The sequence below is a fragment of the Hyla sarda genome, chromosome 5 (genome assembly GCF_029499605.1).
Source record: "Hyla sarda isolate aHylSar1 chromosome 5, aHylSar1.hap1, whole genome shotgun sequence".
Taxonomy (NCBI): domain Eukaryota; kingdom Metazoa; phylum Chordata; class Amphibia; order Anura; family Hylidae; genus Hyla; species Hyla sarda.
In genome coordinates this window covers 46,676,917-46,689,186 of record NC_079193.1, presented here as the reverse complement: position 1 = coordinate 46,689,186, position 12,270 = coordinate 46,676,917, and the positions used below count along the sequence as shown (strand labels likewise).

The window sequence follows — 12,270 nt, the reverse complement described above, 5'->3', positions numbered from 1 at the left end:
ATATATATATTGTATTGACCAGTTTGTGTGCTGATTTGCTGCTGAAGATAGGGCAGTGGGAGGATCAAGGAAGGGGAATTTATTATAAAACAGGATTTCCCTAGTAGAATCCCATAGTCGTGTTTAAAGGTGTACTCCACCCTTAGACATCTTATCCCCAGGGTCACGCTGCTGGCGACTCCCGGGATCGCCGCTCCGGCACCGCGTTTTCGTTACTACACAGTGAGTTGGGGGATGGATACAGAGCGATACAGTGGAGGGAGCAGTGTAATGTCATAGCTCCGCCCCTCGTGCCATCACGGCCCGCCCCCTTAATGCAAGTCTATGGCAGGGGGCGTGAAGACCGCCACTCCCCCTCCCATAGACTTGTATTGAGGGGGCTGGCCGTGACCTCACGAGGGGCAGAGCCATGACGTAACTGTGCTCCAACCCCTGTATCGCCCGTCATTACGCACAGAGCGAACTCTCTCTCTGCAGTAATGATAGCGTGGTGCCGCAGTGGCAATCCCGGGGGTCCCTAGCAGCAGGACCCCGGGGATCTGACATCTTATCCCCTATCCTTTGGATAGGGGATAAGATGTCTAGGGGCGGAGTACCCCTTTGAGCTAACAATTGAGTTTACAAGTTTTTATAGCCTTAGCTGAATGGCAGCAGTTTTTCCAATAGTTTACAGCTTCAGTCTTGAACTATTGACCTTCCATTCCCTTCACTTATACAAGTGTCTCTAGTCCTGCAAAAAACATATTTACTTAATCCCTTATCAGTGAGAGGCTAGGTTACCCATGGGTTCCCTGTAACAGCAGGACACAACACTATGGAAAGTATAAGTATTGCCGCTCCTAATTGTGCGTTTTGCGGTTACATGAGGCACGGCATGCATTGGTTTTTATTCTTAAAGTAGAGAAGTCATTAATTATAACTTTTTGCGAATTGGGACATTTAAACTTGCTTTTTTAAAAAAAATTTTTATTCCAATCTAAATTGAGTCGGAGTCGGTGCATTGTTTGCCGACTCTGACTCCAGGTACCCAAAATTTTGTTCGCCTCCGACTCCACAGCCCTGATTATCAGCACTGCGCTGTTCCCATCGGGGTTAATACTCACATATCGCCCGCAAGCGCTGCCCTCCTCGTCCTCCTGTTTGTTGCGGTGCCAGCGCTGACACTCTATAGCTGTATCCCTGTGCCCGGGCTGCAAAAGGTAAACACAATAAACTTTAACGCACGTTCCTACGTCGGCCTTATGCTCTTCCTGGGGACGGGAACGTCGGACAGCTGTCAGCCTATCACCGGCCGCAGCGATGTTCCGCCTCGGCCGGTGATAGGCAGAGCCCACTGTCATGTAAGAAACCAGCCGGCTTCTTGCATGACAGTGCGCTCAACCTTTCACCGGCTGACGGCTCTCTAACAATCCCGTCCCCGGGAAGCTGGTCCGGACCGACGGGAAAGGTGAGTTAAGTTAAAGTTCATTTTGTTTATCTTTTGCAGCCCGGGCATAGGGATACAGCTATAGTGTCAGCGCCGGCGGCCCGCAACAAACAGGAGTATGAGGAGGGTAGCGCTTGCAGGTGACATGTGAGTAGTACCCCGATGGGGACAGCGCAGCGCTGGGCTAATAATTTGGGGGGGGGGGCAGAACAGCGCTCGCAGGTCACATATGATTAGTTGGGGACAGCTCAGCGCTGGGTTGATAACTCATTAATTCCCGAGGGGGAGGGGCCCAACCGGTATGGGAGAAAGTCATATCGTGCAGCACAGAAATCACTTTTTAGTGTTCTCCAGTGCAGTGGCAATCAGCAGTCAGGGTGATAATGGAAGTTGCAGTTTTGCAACAGCTGGAGAATGGCCCATTGGGGAGCACTAAAATATACGGTCCTGTCAGAGCCTGATGAGAGTTGTAGTTTTACAGCCGCTTGTAGGACCACAGTTTGAGGAGTATTTTTATAGCGTCTTTTCAATGTATTTTGGGAGTTTTAGTTTTTCTAGGCACTTGGAGATCTATAGGTTGGAGAACACTGATACATATTGTCCTGTGAAGACATGATGAGTTAAAGTTTTGCAACCGCTTGGAGGTCCACAGATTGGAAAACTGATATATAGTGTCCTATAATGTGTTGCTTGTTTCTATAAGTGACTGCATGCTTCTGATGTATCTTTAGAAGTTCTGTATATAACTAAGAGGTGACCACTTTGTAATCAGATTACTAACTACATGAAATTGTTACAATATTTGCACATTTAAAGTTGTTATATTCCAATATTAAAAGTTGTTTTTTATGACCCTTATTGAGAACTGAGCTAGGTCGTCCACCTGGTGAATGAAGTGGCAACATGCCGTTCGCCCCATTCATTTTCTTGAGCTTCCAAACGTAGCTATGCACTCGCCATGGTAATGTTTAGCTGTTCAATAGGGAGTAAATGGAGCAGTAGTCGGGCATGTGCACTGCCACTTTATTCAGGGGACACAGTCACATGACCTCCATTGTTGTGGTCAATGATGGTCCCAGGGGTCAGATCTCTACCACACAGTTAATTGTGCCATATCCAGTAAATAGAACGGACTTTTAAATGTTTTTTTGGGGATTACTTTTTTTTATTGATGGTATATTTACAGAGACATGCCATCAGTTGCTGATTGGCAGGGTGTTGACACCTAGCAATTAGGTGCCCAGCATTATACAGTGAATTGGGCTGGAAGCCTTGCACCATTCATTTTATAGTGGTGGTGCTGGGTAACCTGACTACCATTCACTTCAATGGGAATTGAGCTGCAGTTATTCGGCCTAATAGGCATATGCTGAAGGAAGAGCTCCATTGCCCCTTATGGTTGAGATACTGCTGCCTCTGTGACATTGGTTGGGATCAGAGTTCTTTCTAACCTAGGTGTACAACACAGCTGACACCTGAAAGTGGTGGCATGGGGACAGCTCCTGTGCCCGCACATCATTGTGTCATAATACAGTAGAATCTCCAATAGCGGACACTCACGGGGAATGAAAGTGTCCACAATTGGGAGACGTCCCTTTAAACCTTTCTAAATATCTGAATACTGTCTTGTACTCACTCCAGAGTTTACCTGTAAAACATGATAAAAAGCAATATTACAGTAGTCTTCCAGTGACATTTTGTCACCCCTTATCCCTCCCATGTATAGTTTCATACCCTGTTACCTTGTGCCAAATTATCTCCCCCCCCCCCGTGCCAATTCATTTCCCCTTTATTACCCTCTGTAAATTCATCACCCCCCTTTTTTATGAAGTTGCAAAAGGGAATGAAATAGCACAAGGGGGGGAAGGGAATCAAGCGGAAATTATGTGGCACAGGGGGGTAAAAAGGGAAGGAGGGAGGTGAATGATGTGGCCGGCAGATTTTTACAGAAGCATGAGACCACTGAGGTCTTCTGTTCTGGGGCTGCAGAGGGGGCCTGAGCCCCTTACTTGGGGTATTGGCTGTAGCCCCTGACAGCTGCCCGGTGTACAAGGTAGGGCCAGCACATAAGCCTAGTTGTCCCCTATTGGGAGTGTCCACGTTCACTATTGGGAATGTCCCCTATTCGGAGTGTGCAAATACATTTAGTCTTATGGGACTCTGCCGCGGGAATTAAAAACTGTCCCCTAGTGGGAGGTGTCTACTAAGGGAGATTTCACTGTAGTGCATTGACCTGCATAGTTCCTGTGTTCACATGGGCATAATTTGCTGCACAGCTTGTTACTGCACTGTTTTTTAAATGGCAGATTTGTTTCAGATTTTTTTTTTTTTTTTTTTTTTTGCAACTAAAAATAGTTTAACCTCATCTGAATGGGGATATTTAACCCCTTAAAGGGAACCAATCATCAGACAGATTGGCGGGCGGCGATGTCATGCAGCAGGCTCCCTGGATCCGACGGAAGCCGGTAAGTTGCCTAGCAACAACTGGAGGGCTGCAGTCCGAGACCACTATATAGTGGTCTATACTGTAGCACTCCAGATGTTTCAAAACTGCAACTCCCAGCATGCCCAGACAGCTGTTAGGGCATGCTGTGAGTTGTAGTTTTGCAACAGCTAGAGGGCTACAGTTTGAGACCACTATATGGTAGTCTCTGAACTGTAGCCCTCCAGATCTTGCAAAAGTACAACTCCTAGCATGCCCACACAACTGTTTGCTGTCTGGGCATGCTGAGATTTGTAGTTTTGCAGCATCTGGAGGGCCACAGTTTGCAGTGGTCTCTATACTGTAGCTCTCCAGATGTTGCAAAACTGCAAATCCCAGCATGCTGGGAGTTGTAGTTGCGATCCCTCCAGCTGTTGCATAACTACATCTCCCAGCATGCCCTTCGGTGATCAGTGCATGCTGGGAGTTGTAGTTTTGCAACAGCTGGAGGCACACTGGTTGGAAAATATGGAGTTAGATAAAAGAACCTAACTGAAGGTTTCCAACCAGTGTGCCTCCAGCTGTTGCAAAAGTACTACTCCAAGCATGCACGGTCTGTCAGTACATGCTGGGAGTTGTAGTTTTGAAACAGCTGGAGGTTTCCCCCCCCCCCCCCCCCCATGTGAATGTACAGGGTACATTCACACGAGCAGGCTTACAGTAAGTTTTCAAGTATGAGCTGCGGCAAATTTTTCGCCGCAGCGCAAACTCCTAGCAGGGAACTCACTGTAAACCTCCGCCAGTGTATATGTACCATAAAAACACTACACTACACTAACAAATAATAAAGGGTAAAACACTACATATACACCCCCTTACACTGTCCCCCCCCCCCCCCCCCCCCCCCCAATAAAAATTAAAAACTTATTTTACAGCAGTGTTTCCAAAACGGAGCCTCCAGCTGTTTCAAAACAACAACTCCCAGCATTTCTCGACAGCCAATGACTGTCCAGGCATGCTGGGAGTTTAGCAACAGCTGGAGGCACCCTGTTTGGGAAACAGTGGCGTAGAATACCCCTATGTCCACCCCTATGCAATCCCTAATTTAGTCCTCAAATGCACATGGCGCTTTCTCACTTCGGAGCCCTCTCGTATTGCAAGGAAACAGTTGGGGTATCTCCGTACTCAGGAGAAATTACACCACAAATTTTGGGGGTCTTTTTCTCCTTTTACCCCTTATGAAAAGGAAAAGTTGGGGTCTACACCAGCCTGTTAGTGTAAAAAATAATATTTTTTTACACTAACATGCTGGTGTTGTCCTTAACTTTTTATTTTCACAAGAGGTAAAAGGGAAAAAAAAAGACCCCCAAAATTTGTAACGCAATTTCTCCTGTGTACGGAAATATCCCATATGTGGGCGTAAAATGCTCAGCGGACGCACAACAAGGCTCAGGATTGAGAGCGCACTATGTACATTTGAAGCCTAAATTGGTGATTTGCACAGGGGTGGCTAATTTTACAGCGGTTCTGACATAAAAGCAAAAAAATAAATACCGATATGTGACCCAATTTTGGAAACTACACCCCTCACGGAATGTAACAAGGGGTATAGTGAGCATTAACACCCCACAGGTGTTTGACAAATTTTTGTTAAAGTTGGATGGCAAAATGAAGAAAAATTTTTTTCACAAAAATGTTGGTTACCCTAAATTTTTTCATTTTCACAAGGGAAAATAGGAACCCCTCCCCCCCCCAAATTTGTAACCCCGTTTCTTCTGAGTAAGAAAATACTCCAAATGTGGATGTAAAGTGCTCGGCGGGCCAACTACAATGCTCAGAACAGAAGGAGCGCCAGTGGGATTTTGAAGAGAAAATGTGTCCGGAATTGAAGGCCACGTGTGTTTACAAAGCCCACATAGTGCCAGAACAATGGACAATTGATTTTGGAAACTACACCCCTCATGTAACGTAATAAGGGGTACAGTGAGCATTTACGCCCCACAGGTGCCTGACAGATTTTTGGAACAGTGGTCCGTGAAAATGAAAAATTTAATTTTTCATTTGCTCAGCCCACTGTTCCAAAGATCTGTCAAATGCCAGTGGGGTGTAAATACTCACTGCACCCCTTATTAAATTCTGTGAGGGGTGTAGTTTTCAAAATGGGGTCACATGTGGGGGGGGGGGGTCCACTGTTCTGGCACCACGGGGGGCTTTGTAAACGCACATGGCCCCTGACTACCATTCCAAACAAATTCACTCTTCAAAAGCTCAATGGCGCTCCTCTTCTGAGCATTGTAGTTCGACCGCAGGGCACTTGACGTCCACACATGGGGTATTTCCATACTCAGAAGAAAATACCCCCATTTCTTATATTAACCCTTGCAAAAATGTGAAATTTGGGGGGGGGGGGGGGGGGGGGGGGGAACGCATTTTTGTGAGAATTTTTTTTTTGTTTATTTTTTTTACATATGCAAAAGTTGTGAAACCCCTGTGGGGTATTAGGGCTCACTTTATTCATTGTTACGTTCCTCAAGGTGTCTAGTTTCCAAAATGGTATGCCATGTGTTTTTTTTTTTGCTTTTCTGGCACCATAGGGGCTTCCTAAATGCGACATTCCCCCCGACCAAAATTTGCTCTCAAAAAGCCAAATATGACTCCTCTTCTGAACATTGTAGTTCGCCCGTAGTGCACTTCAGGTCAACTTATGGGGTACCTCCATACTCGGAAGAGATGGGGTTACAAATTTTGGGGGGTATTTTCTGCTATTAACCCTTGCAAAAATGTGAAATTATGGGGGAAACACACATTTAAGTAAGAAAATGATTTTTTTTTTTAAATATGCAAAAGTTTGAAACACCTGTGGGGTATTAAGGCTCGCTTAATTCCTTGTTGCGTTCCTCAGGGAGTCTAGTTTCCAAAATGGTATGCCATGTGGTTTTATTTTTTGCTGTTCTGGCACCATAGGGGCTTCCTAAATGCAACATGCCCCCCAAAAACCATTTTAGAAAAACGTACTCTCCAACATCCCCTTGTCGCTCCTTTGCTTCTGAGCCCTCTACTGCGCCCGCCGAACACTTTACATAGACATATGAGGTATGTACTTACTCGAGAGAATTTGGGCTACAAATACCAGTATAAATTTTCTCCTTTTACCCCTTGTAAAAATTCTAAAATTGGGGCTACAAGAACATGCAAGTGTAAAAAAAGAAGATTGTGAATTTTCTCCTTTACTTTGCTGCTATTCCTGTGAAACACCTCAAGGGTTAAAACGCTGACTGAATGTCATTTTGAATACTTTGGGGGGTGCAGTTTTTATAATGGGGTCTTTTATGGGGTATTTCTAATATGAAGACCCTTCAAATCCACTTCAAACCTGAACTGGTCCCTGAAAAATAGTGAGTTTTAGATTTTGTGAAAAATTGGAAAATTGCTACTGAACTTTGAAGCCCTCTGGTGTCTTCCAAAAGTAAAAACTTGGCAATTTTATGATGCAAACATAAAGTGGACATATTAGAAATGTGAATAAAAAAAATGTATTTGGAATATCCATTTTCCTTACAAGCAGAGAGCTTCAAAGTTAGAAAAATGCAAAATTTTCTATTTTTTCATCAAATTTTGGGATTTTTCACCAAGAAAGGATGCAAGTTACCACAAAAATTTTCCACCATGTTAAAGTAGAATATGTCACGAAAAAACTATCTCTGAATCAGAATAACTAAAAGCATCCCCGATGTCAGATGTTCAAAAAATGCTCTGGTCCTATGGTGTATAATGGCCTGGTCCTTAAGGGGTTAAGATGAACGGGGCAGCTGCAGACCTTTTTGTAAAAAGCATGCTGTGTGTGTGATTCACCTTAAGGGTAGGGTCACACATGCCGTTTAGCTGTGTATTTTGCTATCCATTGAATTCAGAATAGTGTGTGTCCGTCCGTCCCTCCCTCTACCCTACCCTAAACATGTTTTCAATGATTTAAAGCGGGCGCTTTAAATCAATGAACTGCAGCGGCTTTTGCGGTGCCAGAGACCGCCACCCGCTTCTCCCCCTGCCTGTCCTGGGGTCCTCCCCTAGTCCAACCACCACCGCCGCTGCCCCATTGCCTCCCTCCATCCCCGGTTTTATAATTACCTGTTCCTGGGGTCCGCGCTACTTCTGGCTCCGGCGGCGTCCTGAGCTGTCACTGCGCACCGACGGTGACGTCGTGTTGAGGACGTCCCTGCACTGCGCACAGCAATGGCCCAGGATGTCGCAGGAGCCAGAAGCAGCGCGGACCCCGGGAACAGTTAATTTTAAAACCGGGGATGGGGGAGGCAATGGGGCAGCGGCGGTCTCTGGCCGGCAGGGCGGGCCATTATCGGCAAGGTAATTGCCGATTAATGTCCAAAATCGTGAATATCGGCCAAACCGATAATCGGTCGATCCCTACTCTATATAGCAAACCCAAGGGAGCTTAATGAGTGCCAAAGGGCTCTAGAACTAGGAGGAATGTCCCAGGAAGCTCCGCTGATCGAACAAAATGCTAAACTGTTATGGTCCCAGTGTTCTCATGCACATAATCCTAATGTCAAGCTTTCTGATACATAGCAGACTAATGAGGTCCGTTTGAGTTATATGGTGGTTCCCATTATTTTCTCTGGAAGAGCTGCTTGCATGCTGCTCTATTTCCATCAAATGGGACACAGCTGCTAATGTAGGCTTCAGACAAAGCCTACAGGGCAAATGTAACCAGTGATAGTTTCTATGGTGAAAGCACAAGCAGTAGCTGACAGCCACATTGATGTTAGCTATAGAATTAGATGGCTATGTCTATAAGGCCTTTGATTCCGTTGAGTGGCACCATATTTGTTGCTTGATGCAAATCTTCCGCTTTATACCGTTTTTTCGGAAATGGGTTCGGCTACTTTATGACTCCCCTAGGGCCCAAGTACGCACTAATTTAGAGGTCTCTGGGTTGTTCAAGTTGGGCAGGGGCACTAGACAGGGGTGCCCCTTATCTCCCTTTTTGTTTGCTTTAGCCGTGGAGCCACTGGCGGCAGCAGTTCGTTCCTCTACCTCAATTCAGGAGATCTCTAGGGGCTCCCTGACTGAGAAGATATCCCTATATGCAGACGATACATTAGTGTACTTGGCTGACGTGGGGCACTCTGTTGGAGAGGTTTAGGGAAGACTCGGGTCTGCGGGTTAACTGGGCTAAATCATCTATAATGTCCTTTTTCCCGTGTGGGGGTTCTGCCCACTACACTTCCTAATGGGTTGCAGGCAGTGTCCAGTTTTTAAATATTTGGGAGTGGAGGTGTCCCCTATCAACTCTGAATTTATGGCCCTTAATTTGGATCCCCTACTCAACACTAAACTTACTCGGTTGCAGGCGTGGGACTCCTTGCCGTTATCCTCTGCTGGTAGGATTAATATTTTCAAAATGATCTTTCTCCCCAAGTTCCTCTACCTCTTTCAACTGTCCCCTATTATTCCTCCCAAGGGGTATTTTGTTAAACTTAACCGGGCTCTGAGATCCTTCTACTGGCAGAATAATCCTCCGAGCTTGGGACAGGCTCTACTCCAGGCGCCTAAACAGCGGGTGGGACTAGCTGCCCCTAAAATGCATAATTATTTCCTAGCCTCGCAGCTGGTGTATGCGGCCTGGTGGATCGACCTGGACCTTTCCAATGCCTTCACGGCTTTGGCAGGGGCTCTCATGGGCTCTTATGAGATGCTGACTATTACATTATACAAGTATGTTCCCTCTTTATCTTTACCGACTCCTATTAAGACGATGGCTGCGGTTTGGTTGGTGGTTGCCGGACGGTTCCCTCAGCCAGTGGTCTCTCCGAGAGCACCCTTGTGGGGTAATCCTCATTTGGAACACCTGCGGGGGTTGGAGGCAGCTGGATTTTGGAGCTCCCAGGGAATCAAACTTGCAGTGGGGAGAGGACTGTGTCTTTCCATCATTTGCTGAGGTTAGAGAACGTTTTAATGTTCCTTAAGGATGCTCACTTCCGGTATCTTCAGTTGCGAAATGCGCAGTTTGGTTCCCTGGAGGCTACCCCTGTTTTTACTGAACTGGAGCTGCTCCTGGGGACCACGGACCTCACCTAGGCCTCTCAGTTATGCGTTGTTGCACGAACCTCACCTAGGCCCAGAGTTATGCGTTGTTGCAGTCTGTGGGTCCGGACCCATTTGCAGTGGCGCAGGTGAAGTGGGTTGAGGATATTCCCAGTCTTTCCGAGGATATGTGGAAGGAGATTGTTAAGACGTATTATCCTATAGTAGTGAGTGCTCGGGATATACTTATTGGGGGAGATTTATCAAAACCTGTGCAAAGGAAAAGTTGCCCATAGCAACCAATCTGATTGCTTCTTTCATTTTCCACAGGCCCTTTTGAAAATGAAAGAAGCGATCTGATTGGTTGCTATGGGCAACTGGGCAACTTTTCCTCTGCACAGGTTTTGATAAATCTCCCCCATTCAGTCCAGGTTTGTCCTTCATTTGTATTATACCCCAGATAGACTGCATCAGATGGGGGTCTTGGGGTCTGTTTCAGGTGTGGGGAATAGAGGGGCACCTGTCTGCATGCGATGTGGACTTGCTCCTGCGTTGTACCGTTTTGGAGGGAGGTAATTCTTTCTTGTTGATCACTTAGAATTTCCTTTTGTTTTAACGCCGTAGGTGTGTTTGATAGGGGTTATTAATGGGTTAGAGAAGGGATCTTATAGATGCATTTTGGTCTGATTCCTCTTGTTTTGTGTGCGCAAAGTTATAGTGATGGCCTGGAAGGATGTGTCCTCACCCCCTCTGGCCCGGTGGATAGCCCTAGTTAATAAATGTCCCATTATATCAGGCCCTTTTAGGTCAGTAGGAATTGTCCGAAAAAATTTGATAGGATCTGGGTTCCATGGTTGTTGCTGGATGTTTCTACAGATCCTCCAGGGCCCCTCAGACATAGGTTAGCTAAATGGGAATCGAGGAGCTCCTAGGTTATGTCTGGATGTGTGTGTGAATGGAGTTGTCTGTAGTGTGGTCTTAGTGTGTTGTTGTTCCAAGTGGGCCTTCCTTCTCTTGATTATGCATATGAATTGCATTTTTTTTTTTTTAAATAGCTGCTCGTTTGGCATGACTATGTTGGGAGGTTCTGCTGTAATTGTTTCTTTGTTCAGTTGATCAAACACTAATAAAAATATGTTTAAAAAGTGTCAATAGTCTTAAAGGGATACTCCACTGGGAATCATCTATTTTTTTTTTATTTATTTAGAAAAAATAGTTTTCGAGTGGAGTACCCCTTTAAGACAAGTCTGATCTGATGTTTATACCCGCAGTGGATTACGTATCTGGGACTGTACCCTAAGGGTATGTTCACACTGAGGAATCCCAGCAGAAATCCGTGAGCGGAATTCCGCGAGTGTAACTCTGCGCAGTGAACATTACCATCAGTGTGAACGGGTCTTCCGTGAGACCCGTTCACACTGCAGAATTTTAGCGGAGGACAATTCCACCGCTTAAATTGTACCGCGCAAAGATGTTCATTCTTTGCGTGGAAGTCCGCGAGCACTGCATAGCAGTCAATGGTGACGACGCAGTGCTGCGCAGTCCTACCGCCAAAGTATTTTTGGTGGCGGACATTTAATTCGGGAGCGGAGATTTCTCAGTGTGAACATACTAACAGGAATAGATGCACTGTTTTTCAGTGGTCTGTCTCTTAATCTGCAATTTACCGTAGGATTGGAGAATTTACACCTGAAAGGAGGCATTACCCTGCCAGAAAAGAGTCTGCTGCTCCTGCCCACCCATCAATGACAGGAAAACAAACTGTCAATCATAGGGCAGCAGTGAGTGTTTTCTGGCCATTCAGTGAAGGATGGCATAACCTAACTTATTGACTTCTATTGGAGAGTGTTGCTCTGTGATCTGTGCAGAGGTCAGTGTGCTGGGAGTGTGGGAGCTGTGACTATTATCTATTATGAACTGTGTACTATGTGTTGTCTATATTTAGGCCAGTAACCACCCACCTTTACACCTATCTAAATAGTGCCCATTGATGACCTGGCGCGTGTTTGTGTGTGGATCGCCTCTATCATAAAGGCATAAAATAATTTGTTGGCAGAATATCTTCCCATGCAAACTGGGAATATAAGTGGACAGCCACATGAGTGATCCCATGATTGTTGTATTTCAGCAGGAGTGATCTCTACCGCACAGCTTAAATGGGTACTACAAAGGATAGGGGTTAAAATGTCTGATCGCAGGGCTGGTGGGGACCTTCTGGATCTCGGCTGCAGCACACCGCTGTCATTACTGCACAGCGCAAACTCTCTGTGCGTAATGATGGACTATACAGGGGCTCGCCCCCTTAATCACAAGGGGAGACATCACGCGGGGCAAAGCCATGATGTCACGATGCTCCGCCCCCTTTATTGCCTGTCATTACGCA

General features: G+C 46.0%; 1 protein-coding gene across 3 annotated transcripts in view; it reads left to right on the top strand.

Moving 5' to 3' along the window:
- Nucleotides 1–12,270, top strand: part of EPC1 (enhancer of polycomb homolog 1) — a 108,130-nt gene that overhangs the window by 26,967 nt on the left and 68,893 nt on the right. The window lies entirely within an intron of this gene.